The sequence below is a fragment of the Salvelinus namaycush genome, chromosome 11, assembly GCF_016432855.1.
Source record: "Salvelinus namaycush isolate Seneca chromosome 11, SaNama_1.0, whole genome shotgun sequence".
Taxonomy (NCBI): Eukaryota; Metazoa; Chordata; class Actinopteri; order Salmoniformes; family Salmonidae; genus Salvelinus; species Salvelinus namaycush.
In genome coordinates this window covers 34,068,530-34,081,084 of record NC_052317.1, presented here as the reverse complement: position 1 = coordinate 34,081,084, position 12,555 = coordinate 34,068,530, and positions in this window count along the sequence as shown.

Sequence of the window (12,555 nt, the reverse complement as noted above, 5' to 3'; positions counted from 1 at the left end):
CTTTATTTTTACTATTTTCTACAAAACGATGAAATAACACACATGGAATCATGTAGTAACCAAAAAATTGTTAAACAAATCAAAATATATTTCATATTTGAGATTCTTCAAGGTAGCCACCCTTTGCCTTGATGACAGATTTGCACACGCTTGGCATTCTCTCGACCAGCTTCACCTAGAATGCTTTTCCAACAGTCTTGAAGGAGTTCTCACATATGCTGAGCACTTGTTGGCTACTTTTCCTTCACTCTGCAGTCCAACTCATCCCAAACCATCTCAATTGGGTTGAGGTCGGGTGATTGTGGAAGCCAGGTCTTCTGATGCATCACTCTCCTTCATGGTCAAATAGCCCTTACATAGCCTGGAGGTGTGTTGGGTCATTGTCCTGTTGAAAACCAAATGATAGTCCCACTAAGCGCAATCCAGATGGGGTGGAGTATTGCTGCAGAATGCTGTGGTAGCCATGCTGGTTAAGTGTGCCTTGAATTCTAAATAAATCACAGACAGTGTCACCACAAAGCACCCCCACACCATCCCACCTCCTCCTCCATGCTTCACGGTGGGAGCCACACATGCGGAGATCATCCGTTCACCTACTCTGCGTCTCACAAAGACAGCGGTTGGAACCAAAAAGTGCACATTTGGACTCATCAGACCAAAGGACAGATTTCCACCGGTCTAATGTCCATTGCTCGTGTTTCTTGGCCCAAGTACGTCTCTTCTTATTACTGGTGTCCTTTGGTAATGGTTTCTTTGCAGCAATTCAACCATGAAGGCCTGATTCACTCATTCTCCTCTGAATAGTTGATGTTGAGATACGTATGTTACTTGAACTCTGTGAAGCAATTATTTGGGCTGCAATCTGAAGTGCATGGTTCTTCACGAAATCCACCAGCCGAAGCTAAGTAGTAGCATTATCATTATGCCTTCTAACCGCAGTCGCTGTACTCATAATATACAGGAGAACGATCGGCTTATGGCGATGATAGCCGTGCTGCAAGCCCAGCTTCAGACGCAATCGTTAGGCAAGGGTAATTTAAGTGTAGGAAAGGATGAAACAACGTCTGTGCCACCAATAAGTACAGATTGTAGTAAAAATCCCCTCGCACAGTCCCCGCAACCGGACAATGTACTCATGGCTTCTGGGAGGAAATGCTGTAGGAATGCTCAACTGGTGTCGCTCATTCAGCCGACAGAAACTTTCAACCGGTTCTCCCCATTAAGCAGCGAGTCGGAGTCAGAGGCTGAGCCTTCTCTGGTCTCTCCTCCACCCGTTACGGGGTCTGAGACGCCAAAGCCTCCCACCATTAGCTCTGACAAATTGAACACCCTAGTCATTGGCGACTCCATTACCCGCAGTATTAGACTTAAAAATAATCATCCAGTGATCATACACTATTTACCAGGGTCAGGGCTACCGACGTGAAGGCTAATCTGAAGATGGTGCTGGCTAAGGCTAAAACTGGCGAGTGTAGAGAGTATAGGGGTATTGTTATCCACGTCGGCACCAACGATGTTGGATGAAACAGTCAGAGGTCACCAAGCACACCATAGCTTCAGCGTGTAAATCGACTAGAAAGATGTGTCGGCATCGAGTAATTGTCTCTGGCCCCCTCCCAGTTAGGGGGAGTGATGAGCTCTACAGAAGTCTCACAACCCAATCGCTGGTTGAAAACTGTTTTCTGCCCCTCCCAAAAGATAGAATTTGTAGATAATTGGCCCTCTTTCTGGGACACCCACAAACAGTACCGAGCCTGGCCTGCTGGACGGACTCCATCCCAGCTGGAGAGGTGCTCTCATCTATGAACATAGACAGGGCTCTAACTCCTCTAGCTCCACAATGAGATAGGGTGCAGGCCAGGCAGCAGGCTGTTAGCCACCCTGCCAGCTTAGTGTAGTCAGCTCAGCTACCCCCATTGAGACCGTGTCTGTGCCTCGATCTAGGTTGGGCAAAATTAAACATGGCGGTGTTCGCTTTAGCAATCTCACTGGAATAAAGAGAGATGTTGTGATATCTCACATCTCAAAATAGGGCTACTTAATGTTAGATCCCTCACTCCCAAGGAAGTTATAGTCAGTGAACTAATCACTGATCATAATCTTGATGTGATTGTCCTGACTGAAACATGGCTTAAACCTGATGAATTTACTGTGTTAAATGACGCCTCTCCTCCTGGTTATACGTGTGACCGTATCCCCCCCGCATCCCGATAGCAAATTTCAATTTACCCCCCAAAAATGACTGTGTTTTTGTCTTTTGAGCTTCTAGTCAAGAAATTTATGCAGCCTACTCAATCACTCTTTATAGCTACTGTTTTACAGGCCTCTGGGGCCATATACAGGGTTCCTCACTGAGTTCCCTGAATTCCTATTGGACCTTGTAGTCATGGCAGATAATATTCACATTGGTGACTTTAATATTCACATGGAAAAGTCCACAGACCTACTCCAAAAGGCTTTCGGAGCCATCATCGACTCAGTGGGTTTTGTCCAACTGGACCTACTCACTGCCACAGTCATACTCTGGACCTAGTTTTGTCCCGTGGAATAAATATTGTGGATCTTAATGTTTTTCATCATAATCCTGGACTATCGGACCACCATTTAATTACGTTTGCAATCGCAACAAATAATCTGCTCAGACCCCAACCAAGGATCATCAAAAGCCGTGCTATAAATTCTCAGACAACACAAAGATTCCTAGATGCCCTTCCAGACTCCCTCCACCTACCCAAGGATGTCAGAGTACAACAATCGGTTAACCACCTAACTGAGGAACTAAATTTAACCTTGCATAATACCCTAGATGCAGTCGCACCCTTAAAAACAAAAAACATTTGTCATAAGAAACTAGCTCCCTGGTATACAGAAAATACCAGAGCCCTAAAGCAAGCTTCCAGAAAATTGGAACGGAAATGGCACTACACCAAACTGGAAATCTTCCGATTAGCTTGGAAAGGCAGTACCGTGCAGTATCGAAGAGCCCTCACTGCTGCTCGATCATCCTATTTTTCCAACTTAATTGAGGAGAATAAGAACAATCCCCCCCCAAAAATTGATACTGTCGCAAAGCTAACTAAAAAGCAGCATTCCCCAAGAGAGGATGGCTTTCACTTCAGCAGTGATAAACTTATTTGACGAAAAGATCATGATCATTAGAGAGCAAATTACGTACTCCGCTTTAAAGCTCAGTTGTCCTGAGTCTACACAACACTGCCAGGACCTAGGATCAAGGGAGAAACTAAAGCTTTTTAATACTATATCTCTTGACACATTGATGAAAATAGTCTTGGCCTCTAAACCTTCAGGTTGCATACAGAACCCTATTCCAACTAAACTACTGAAAGAGCTGCTTCCTGTGCTTGGCCCTCCTATGTTGAACATAATAAATGGCTACCTATCCACCTATTGGATGTGTACCAAACTCACTAAAAGTGGCAGTAATAAAGCCTCTCTTGAAAAAGCCAAACCTTGACTCAGAAAATATAAAAAACTATCAGCCTATATCGAATCTCCAATTCCTCTCAACAATGCTAGAAAAAGCTGTTGTGCAGTAACTCACTGCTTTTATGAAGACAAACAAAGTATACGAAATGCTTCAGTCTGGTTTCAGACCTCATCATAGCACTGAGACTGCACTTGTGAAAGTGATAAATTACCTTTTTATCATCACCAGACCAAGGCTCTGCATCTGTCCTCGTGCTCCTAGACCTTAGTGCTGCTTTTGACACCATCGATCTCCACATTCTTTTGGAGAGATTGGAAACCCAAATTGGTCTACACGGACAAGTTCTGGCCTGGTTTAGATCTTATCTGTCGGAAAGATATCAGTTTGTCTCTGTGGATGGTTTGTCTTCTGACAAATCAACTGTAAATTTCGGTGTTCCTCAAGGTTTAATTTAAAGACCACTATTGTTTTCACTATATATTTTACCTCTTGGTGATGTCATTCGGACATTCGAACATTCAAACTTTCACTGCTATGCGGACGATACACAGCTGTACATTTCGATGAAACATGGTGAAGCCCCAAAATTGCCCTCCCTGGAAGCCTGTGTTTCAGACATAAGGAAGTGGATGGCGGCAAATGTTTTACTTTTAAACTCGAACAAAACAGAGATGCTAGTTCTAGGTCCCAAGAAACAAAGAGATCTTCTGTCGGATCTGACAATTAATCTTGATGGTTGTACAGTTATCTCAAGTAAGACTGTGAAGGACCTCGGCGTTACTCTGGACCCTGATTTATTTTTTGACGAACATATCAAGAATATTTCAAGGACAGATTTTTTCCTTCTTCGTAACATTGCGTAACATCGTAACAATCAGAAACTTTCTGTCCAAAAATGATGCAGAAAAATGTATCCATGCTTTTGTCACATGTAGATTAGACTACTGCAATGCTCTACTTTCCGGCTACCCGGATAAAGCACTAAATAAACTTCAGTTATTGCTAAACTTGGCTGCTAGAATCTTGACTAGAACCAAAGAATTTGATCATATTACTCCAGTGCTAGCCTCTCTATACTGGCTTCCTGTTAAGGCTAGGGCTGATTTCAAGGTTTTACTACTAATCTACAAAGCATTACATGGGTTTGCTCCTACCCATCTTTCTGATTTGGTCCTGCCGTACATACCTACACATACGCCACGGTCACAAGATGCAGGCCTCCTTATTGTCCCTAGAATTTCTAAGCAAACAGCTGGAGGCAGGGCTTTCTCCTATAGAGCTCCATTTTTATGGAATGGTCTGCCTATCCATGTGAGAGACGCAGACTCTGTCTCAACCTTTAAGTCTTTATTGCAGACTCATCTCTTCAGTAGGTCCTGTGATTGAGTGTAGTCTGGCCCAGGGAGGTGAACGGAAAGGCACTGGAGCGACGAACCGCCCTTGCTGTCTCTGCCTGGCCGGTTCCCCTCGCTCCACTGGGATTATCTGCCTCTAACCCTATTACAGGGGCTGAGTCACTGGCTTACTGGTGCTCTTTCATGCCATCCCTAGGAGGAGTGCGTCACTTGAGTGGGTTGAGTCACCGACGTGATCTTCCTGTCCGGGTTGGTGCCCACCTCGGGTTCGTGCCATGGGGGAGATCTTCGTGGGCTATACTTGGCCTTGTCTCAGGGTAGTAGGTTGATGGTTGAAGATATCTCTCTAGGGGTGTGGGGGCTGTGCTTTGGCAAAGTGGATGAGGTTATATCCTGCCTGTTTGGCCCTGTCCGGGGGTAATGTCAGACAGTTCCACAGTGTCTCCCGAACACTCCTGTCTCAGCCTCCAGTATTTATGCTGTAATAGTTTGTGTCGGAGGGCTAGGGTCAGTCTGTTATACCTGGAGTATTTCTCCTGTCTCATCCGATGTCTTGTGTGAATTTAAGTATGCTCCCTCTAATTCTCTCTCTCTTTTTCTCTTTCCCCTCTCTCTCTCTTTCTCTCTCTTTCTCTCTTCTCTCAGAGGACCTGAGCCCTAGGACCATGCCTCAGGACTACCTGGCCTGATGATTCCTTGCTGTCCGCAGTCCACCTGGCCGTGCCGCTGCTCCAGTTTCAACTGTTCTGCCTGCGGCTATGGAACCCTGACCTGTTCACTGGACATGCTACTTTGTCCCGGACCTGCTATTTTGGAACCTCTCTCTACCGCACCTGCTGTCTCTAACTCTGAATGATCGGCTATGAAAAGCCAACTGACATTTACTCCTGAGGTGCTGACCTGTTGCACCCTCTACAACCACTGTGATTATTATTATCTGACCCTGCAGGTCATCTATGAACATTTGAACATCTTGGCCATGTTCTGTTTTAATCAGGTGGCCAGTCCTCAGAGCCTGGTTCCTCTCTAGGTTTCTTCCTAGGTTCTGGCCTTTTTAGGGAGTTTTTCCTAGCACCCATGCTTCTACATCTGCATTGTTCACTGTCTGGGTTTCTGTACAGCACATTTGCTAAAATTTCTAAACCTGTTTTTGCTTTGTCATTATGGGGTATTTTGTGTAGATTGATGAGGAAAATATTTATTTAATCCATTTTAGAATAAGGCTGTAACATAACAAAATGTGGATAAAGGGCAGGGGTCTGAATACTTTCCGAATGCACAGTATATGAATGTGAATAGTGTGCATGGACATTATATTAATAGAAGAGGTGTATGCAGCATTAGCTACATAGGATGAGCCATGACTAGAATACAGTGTATGATGTGGTAAAACAGTATGTAAATGCTATTGAAGTTACCAGTGTTCAATGAAGAGCTCCAAAAGTATTGGGACCATGACACATGTTTTGTTGTTTACATATACGTGAATTTGTCCCAATACTTTTGGTCCCCTAATATGGGGGGGACTATGTACGCAAAGTGCTGTAATTCCTAAATGGTTCACCCAATATGGATGGAAATATCCTCAAATTAAAGCTGACAGTCTGCACTTTAACCTCATAGTCATTGTATAATTTAAAATCCAAAGTGCCGGAGTACGGAGCCGAAACAACAAAAACTGTGTCACGGTCCCAATACTTTTAAAGCTCATTATACAGTTGAAGTCGAAAGTTTACATACACTTAGGTTGGAGTCATTAAAACTCGTTTTTCAACCACTAATTTCTTGTTAACAAACTATAGTTTTGGCAAGTCGGTTAGGACATATACTTTGCATGACACAAGTAATTTTTCCAAAAATTGTTTCCAGACAGATTATTTCACTTATAATTCACTGTATCACAATTCCAGTGGGTCAGAAGTTTACATACACTAAGTTGACTATGCCTTTAAACAGCTTGGAAAATTCCAGAAAATTATGTCATGGCTTTAGAAGCTTCTGATAGGCTAATTGACATCATTTCAGGCAATTGGAGGTGTACCTGTGGATGTATGTCACGCCCTGACCTTAGTTCCTTTTTCATGTCTCTATTTTGGTTTGGTCAGGGCATGAGTTGGGGTGGGCATTCTATGTTTTGCATTCTATGTTTTGTATTTCTTTGTTGTTTGGCCGGGTGTGGTTCTCAATCAGAGGCAGCTGTCTATCGTTGTCTCTGATTGAGAACCATACTTAGGTAGCTCTTGCCCACAGGGGTTTTGTGGTTAGTTGTTTTCTGTTTTTTGTGTCTGCACCAGACAGAACTGTTTCGGTTGTTCGCTTTGTTGTTTTTTGTATTTCAGTGTTCAGTTTTTATTTAATAAATGATGAACACTTACCACGCTGCGCTTTGGTCACCTTCTTCTTCAGATGGCCGTTACAGAACTACCCACCACCAAAGGACCAAGCAGCGTGGTAGGAGCGAGCAGCATTGGTTGGAGAGTTGGACATGGGAGGAAATCCTGGACGGCAAGGGACCCTGGGCACAGACGGGAGAGTATCGCCGTTCCAAAGAGGAGCTGGAGGCAGCTAAGGCGGAGCGGCGACGCTACGAGGAGTTGGCTCGAGGAGGCGTGCACGAGAGGCAGCCCCAGAAATGTTTGGGGGGGGAACACGGGGAGATTGGCGGAGTCAGGTCATAGACCTGAGCCAACTCCTCGTGTTTGCCGTGGGGAGAGAGTGACCGGGCAGGCACCGTGTTATGCAGTGAGGCGTAGGGCAAAGGACCTTGTGAAGATGCTGGAGGAAACCGGTACAAGAGTATCTATATCCACAGTAAAACGAGTCCTATATCGACATAAGCTGCAAGGCCACTCAGCAAGGAAGAAGCCACTGGTCCAAAACCTCCATAAAAAAAGCCAGACTACAGTTTACAACTACACATGGGGACAAAAATCGTACTTTTTGGAGAAATGTCCTCTGGTCTGATGAAACAAAAATATAACTGTTTGGCCATAATGACCATCGTTATGTTTGGAAGAAAAAGGGGGATGCTTGCAAGCCGAAGAACACCATCCCAACCGTGAAGCACAGGGGTGGCAGCATCATGTTGTGGGGGTGCTTTGCTGCAGGAGGGACTGGTGCACTTTACAAAATAGATGGCATCATGAGGCAGGAAAATAATGTGTATATATTGAAGCAACATCTCAAGACATCAGTTAGGAAGTTAATGCTTGATCGCAAATGAGTCTTCCAAATGGACAACCACCCCAAGCATACTTCCAAAGTTGTGCCAAAATGGCTTATGGACAACAAAGTCAAAGTATTGGAGTGGCCATCACAAAGCCTTGACCTCAATCCCATAGAACATTTGTGGGCAGAACTGAAAAACTGAGTTTAAATGAATTTGGCTAATCTGTATGTAAACTTCCGACTTCAACTCTACATAGGGCAGCAATCTTTTTTTATTTATTTACTTTTATTTAACCAGGTAGGCTAGTTGAGGACAAGTCCTCATTTACAACTGTGACCTGGCCAGATAAAGCACAGCAGATTGACACATACAACAACACAGAATTACACATGGAATAAACAAACGTACAGTCAATAATACAGTAGAAAATGTAAAAAAAAGTCTATATCCAGTGTGTGCAAATGAGGTAAGATAAGGGAGTTAAGGAAATAAATAGGCCATGGTGGCGAAGTAATTACAATATAGCAATTAAACACTGGAATGGTAGATGTGCAGAAGATGACTGTGCAAGTAGAGATACTGGGGTGCAAAGGAGCAAGATAAATAAATAAATACAGTATGGAGATGAGGTAGTTGGATGGGCTGTTTACAGATGGGCTATGTACAGGTGCAGTGATCTGTGAGCTGCTCTGACAGCTGGTGCTTAACGCTAGTGAGGGAGATATGAGTCTCCAACTTCAGTGATTTTTGCAGTTCGTTCCAGTCATTGGCAGCAGAGAACTGGAAGGAAAGGCTGCCAAAGGAGGAATTGGCTTTGGGGGTGACCAGTGAGATATACCTGCTGGAGCGCGTGCTACGGGTGGGTGCTGCTAAGGTGACCAGTGAGCTGAGATAAGGCGGGGCTTTACCTAGCACAGACTTGTAGATGACCTGGAGCCAGTGGGTTTGGCGACGGGTATGAAGCGAGGGCCAGCCAACGAGAGCGTACAGGTCGCAGTGGTGGGTGGTATATGGGGCTTTGGTGACAAAACAGATGGCACTGTGATAGACTGCATCCTAGTTGTTGAGTAGAGTGTTGGAGGCTATTTTATAAATGATATCGCCAAAATCGAGGATCGGTAGGATGGTCAGTTTTACAAGGGTATGTTTGGCTGCATGAGTGAAGGAGGCTTTGTTGCGAAATAGGAAGCAAATTCTAGATTTAATTTTGGATTGGAGATACTTAATGTGAGTCTGGAAGGAGAGTTTACAGTCTAACCAGACACCTAGGTATTTGTAGTTGTCCACATATTCGAAGTCAGAACCGTCCAGAGTAGTGATGCTGGACGGGCGGGCAGGTGCAGGCAGTGGTCAGTTGAAGAGCATGAATTTAGTTTTACTTGCATTTAAGAGCAGTTGGAGGCCATGGAAGGAGAGCTGTATGGCATTGAAGCTCGTCTGGAGGTTAGTCAACACAGTGTCCAAAGAAGGGCCGGAAGTATACAGAATGTTGTCGTCTGCGTAGAGGTGGATCATAGAATCACCAGCAGCAAGATCGACATCATTGATGTCGAGAAGAGAGTCGGCCCGAGAATTTAACCTTGTGGCACCCCCATAGAGACTGCCAGAGGTCCGGACAACAGGCCCTCCGATTTGACACACTGAACTCTATCAGAGAAGTAGTTTGTGAACCAGGCGAGGCAATCATTTGAGAAACAAAGGCTGTTGAGTCTGCCAAAAAGAATGTGGTGATATGGTCTAATCTGTTTAACTTGGCTTATAAAGCAGGGTAGGATAGATATAGGTCTGTAGCAGTTTGGGTCTAGAGTGTCTCCCCCTTTGAAGAGGGGGATGACCGCGGCAGCTTTCCAATCTTTGGGAATCTCAGACGATATGAAAGAGAGGTTGACCAGGCTGGTAATAGGGGTTGCAAAAATTTCGGCTGATAATTTTAGGAAGAAAGTGTCCAGATTGTCTAGCCCAGCTGATTTGCAGGGGTCCAGATTTGGCAGCTCTTTCAGAACATCAGCTATCTGGATTTGGGTGAAGGAGAAATGGGGGAGGCTTGGGCAAGTTGCTGTGGGGAGTGCAGGGCTATTGACCGGGGTAGGGGTAGCCAGGTGGAAACCATGGCCAGCCGTAGAAAAATGATTATTGAAATTCTCGATTATAGTGGATTTATCAGTGGTGACAGTGTTTCCTAGCCTCAGTGCAGTGGGAAACTGGGAGTAGGTGCTCTTTTTTTTTTTTTTTTTTTTTTTTTTGGGGTGGATCAGCTTAATATTGCGGAAAGAATGTTGCTTCCAATGTAATTGTCTGCATCATTTCCAATCCCCCATATTTTTTTGGGTAAATATATATATCCATACACGCATGCATACATATATACATATATACATACACATACCTATATAGACATACATACTTTTTTAAAGAATATACCTTTATTATTATTCCCCGCAACCCTACCACCGCTCCCCCAATTGGAGTAAACTAATAAACACTTCTGCTTTTACCTTCAATTTATACATCTTATACCTATTTTACAGACACAGACTACTTTATAATAGTTCTCTCTTGTTTGTTCTTAGTCCTTCCTCTATTTCTGTTGTCCATCCAATTTTATTTCCACTTGTAACTGTGCTATTTCACAAAAGCTCCGCACCTATACACATTTCACAGATCCCGTATGCCCTACATTGTTTATCTTGTTATTAGTCCCACCCTTCAGTTCTACTCAACCCTTCCCATCTATCTTCCAACATCATCCATTTCGGATTTTTATTTGCCATATATTTTTCAACTGTGCTGTGATGCTTCACAAAAGATTTGAACCTTCCTATTCTCATAGCTTCTACAGATTGTAAATTAAAAATAAACATTTTTGCTAAAATAATTATTATATTATTGATTGATTGACTATGGCTTTTCAAATCCCCCAGTATTGCTATCTGTAGCGTTAGTTCTAGGCAAATGTTGCAATTCTTCAGCCATTCCTGGACCTGTGACCAAAAACGAGCTACATATGGACAATACCAAAATAAATGGTCTAATGACTCTGCCTCCTCACAGCAGAATCTACAGAGCTGGGAAGATTGTATACCCCATATATATAACATTCTATTAGTTGCAAGAATTTTGTACAATAATTTAAATTGAAAAATTCGAAGTTTTGAATCCGGCGTTGTTTTGCGTATCAATTCATAAACCATGTGCCATGGAATGGGTACATCGAACATCTCTTCCCAACTATTTTGCAATTTATATGGCACAGCTGTCAGTTTTTTGGTCCTTAAATGAAATTGGTATATGTTTTTATTTATCACACTTTTCTTTAACCATTTATGTTCTTTAATACAGGGCCGACATACAAGTTCCTTACTTTTTTCCCCTTCTACTTGCCTCTTCCATTTTTGTGGTAATGCTGCAATTAATTGGTTGTAATTTTGGGTAGAGCAGACATTTCCATATGTCTGTGTGAGCTGCATGTGTGACATAACTCCACCAGTCCTATTTATGATATCATTCACAAAAATTATACCTTTTTTAAACATTTCTTCGATAAATACAGTTTTTTTATCAATTACTATATTTGAATTTAACCACAATATTTGTTGTACTATTTGTTCCGTCCTTTCAGGTGGATTAAACTGAAATTGCAACCAACTTTCTAAGGCTTGTTTAAAAAATAAGGATATTTTGGAGATTATTTCCTTTTCAAACAACCGAAAGTGAGCAGGTGTAATCTGAATAAAGGGAAAAAGGCCCTTCTTGAACATAGGATGAGACATTCGTACCAATTTACTAGAGAACCAGTTTGGATTTAAGTATAACTTTTGTATGACTGATGCCTTTAGTGAGAGGTCTAATGCTTTAATATTTAATAATTTCTGCCCTCCGAATTCATATTCGTTATATAAATAGGCCCTTTTAATTTTATCTGGCTTGCCGTTCCAAATAAAATGGAATATTTTTTGTTCATATAATTTAAAAAGCAGGTCACTAGGTGTAGGCAAAACCATAAGCAAATAGGTAAACTGTGATATGACTAAAGAGTTAATCAGGGTGATTTTTCCACAAATAGACAAGTATTTTCCTTTCCATGGTAGCAAGATCTTATCTATTTTTGCTAACTTTCTATAAAAATTTATTGGAGTGAGATCATTTCTTTCTTTTGGGATTTTTATACCGAGTATATCCACATCTCCGTCAGACCATTTAATTGGTAAACTACATGGCAATATAAAATGTGTATTTTTTAGTGATCCAATACGTAATATGGTACATTTATCATAATTTGGTTTTAATCCAGAGAGGATAGCAAAGGTATCTAGATCCTCTATGAGGCCGTGGAGAGACTCTAGTTGTGGTTTTAAAAGAAAACATGAATCATCAGCGTACAATGACACCTTAGTTTTTAAGCCACGGATTTCTAATCCATTAATATTAATGTTTGATCTAATTTTAACAGCTAACATTTCGATGGCAATAATAAATAGATATGCCGATAGTGGACAACCTTGTTTTACTCCTCTAGATAGTTTAAAACTTTCTGAGATGTAGCCATTATTTACTATTTTACACCTAGGGTTACTATACATAAT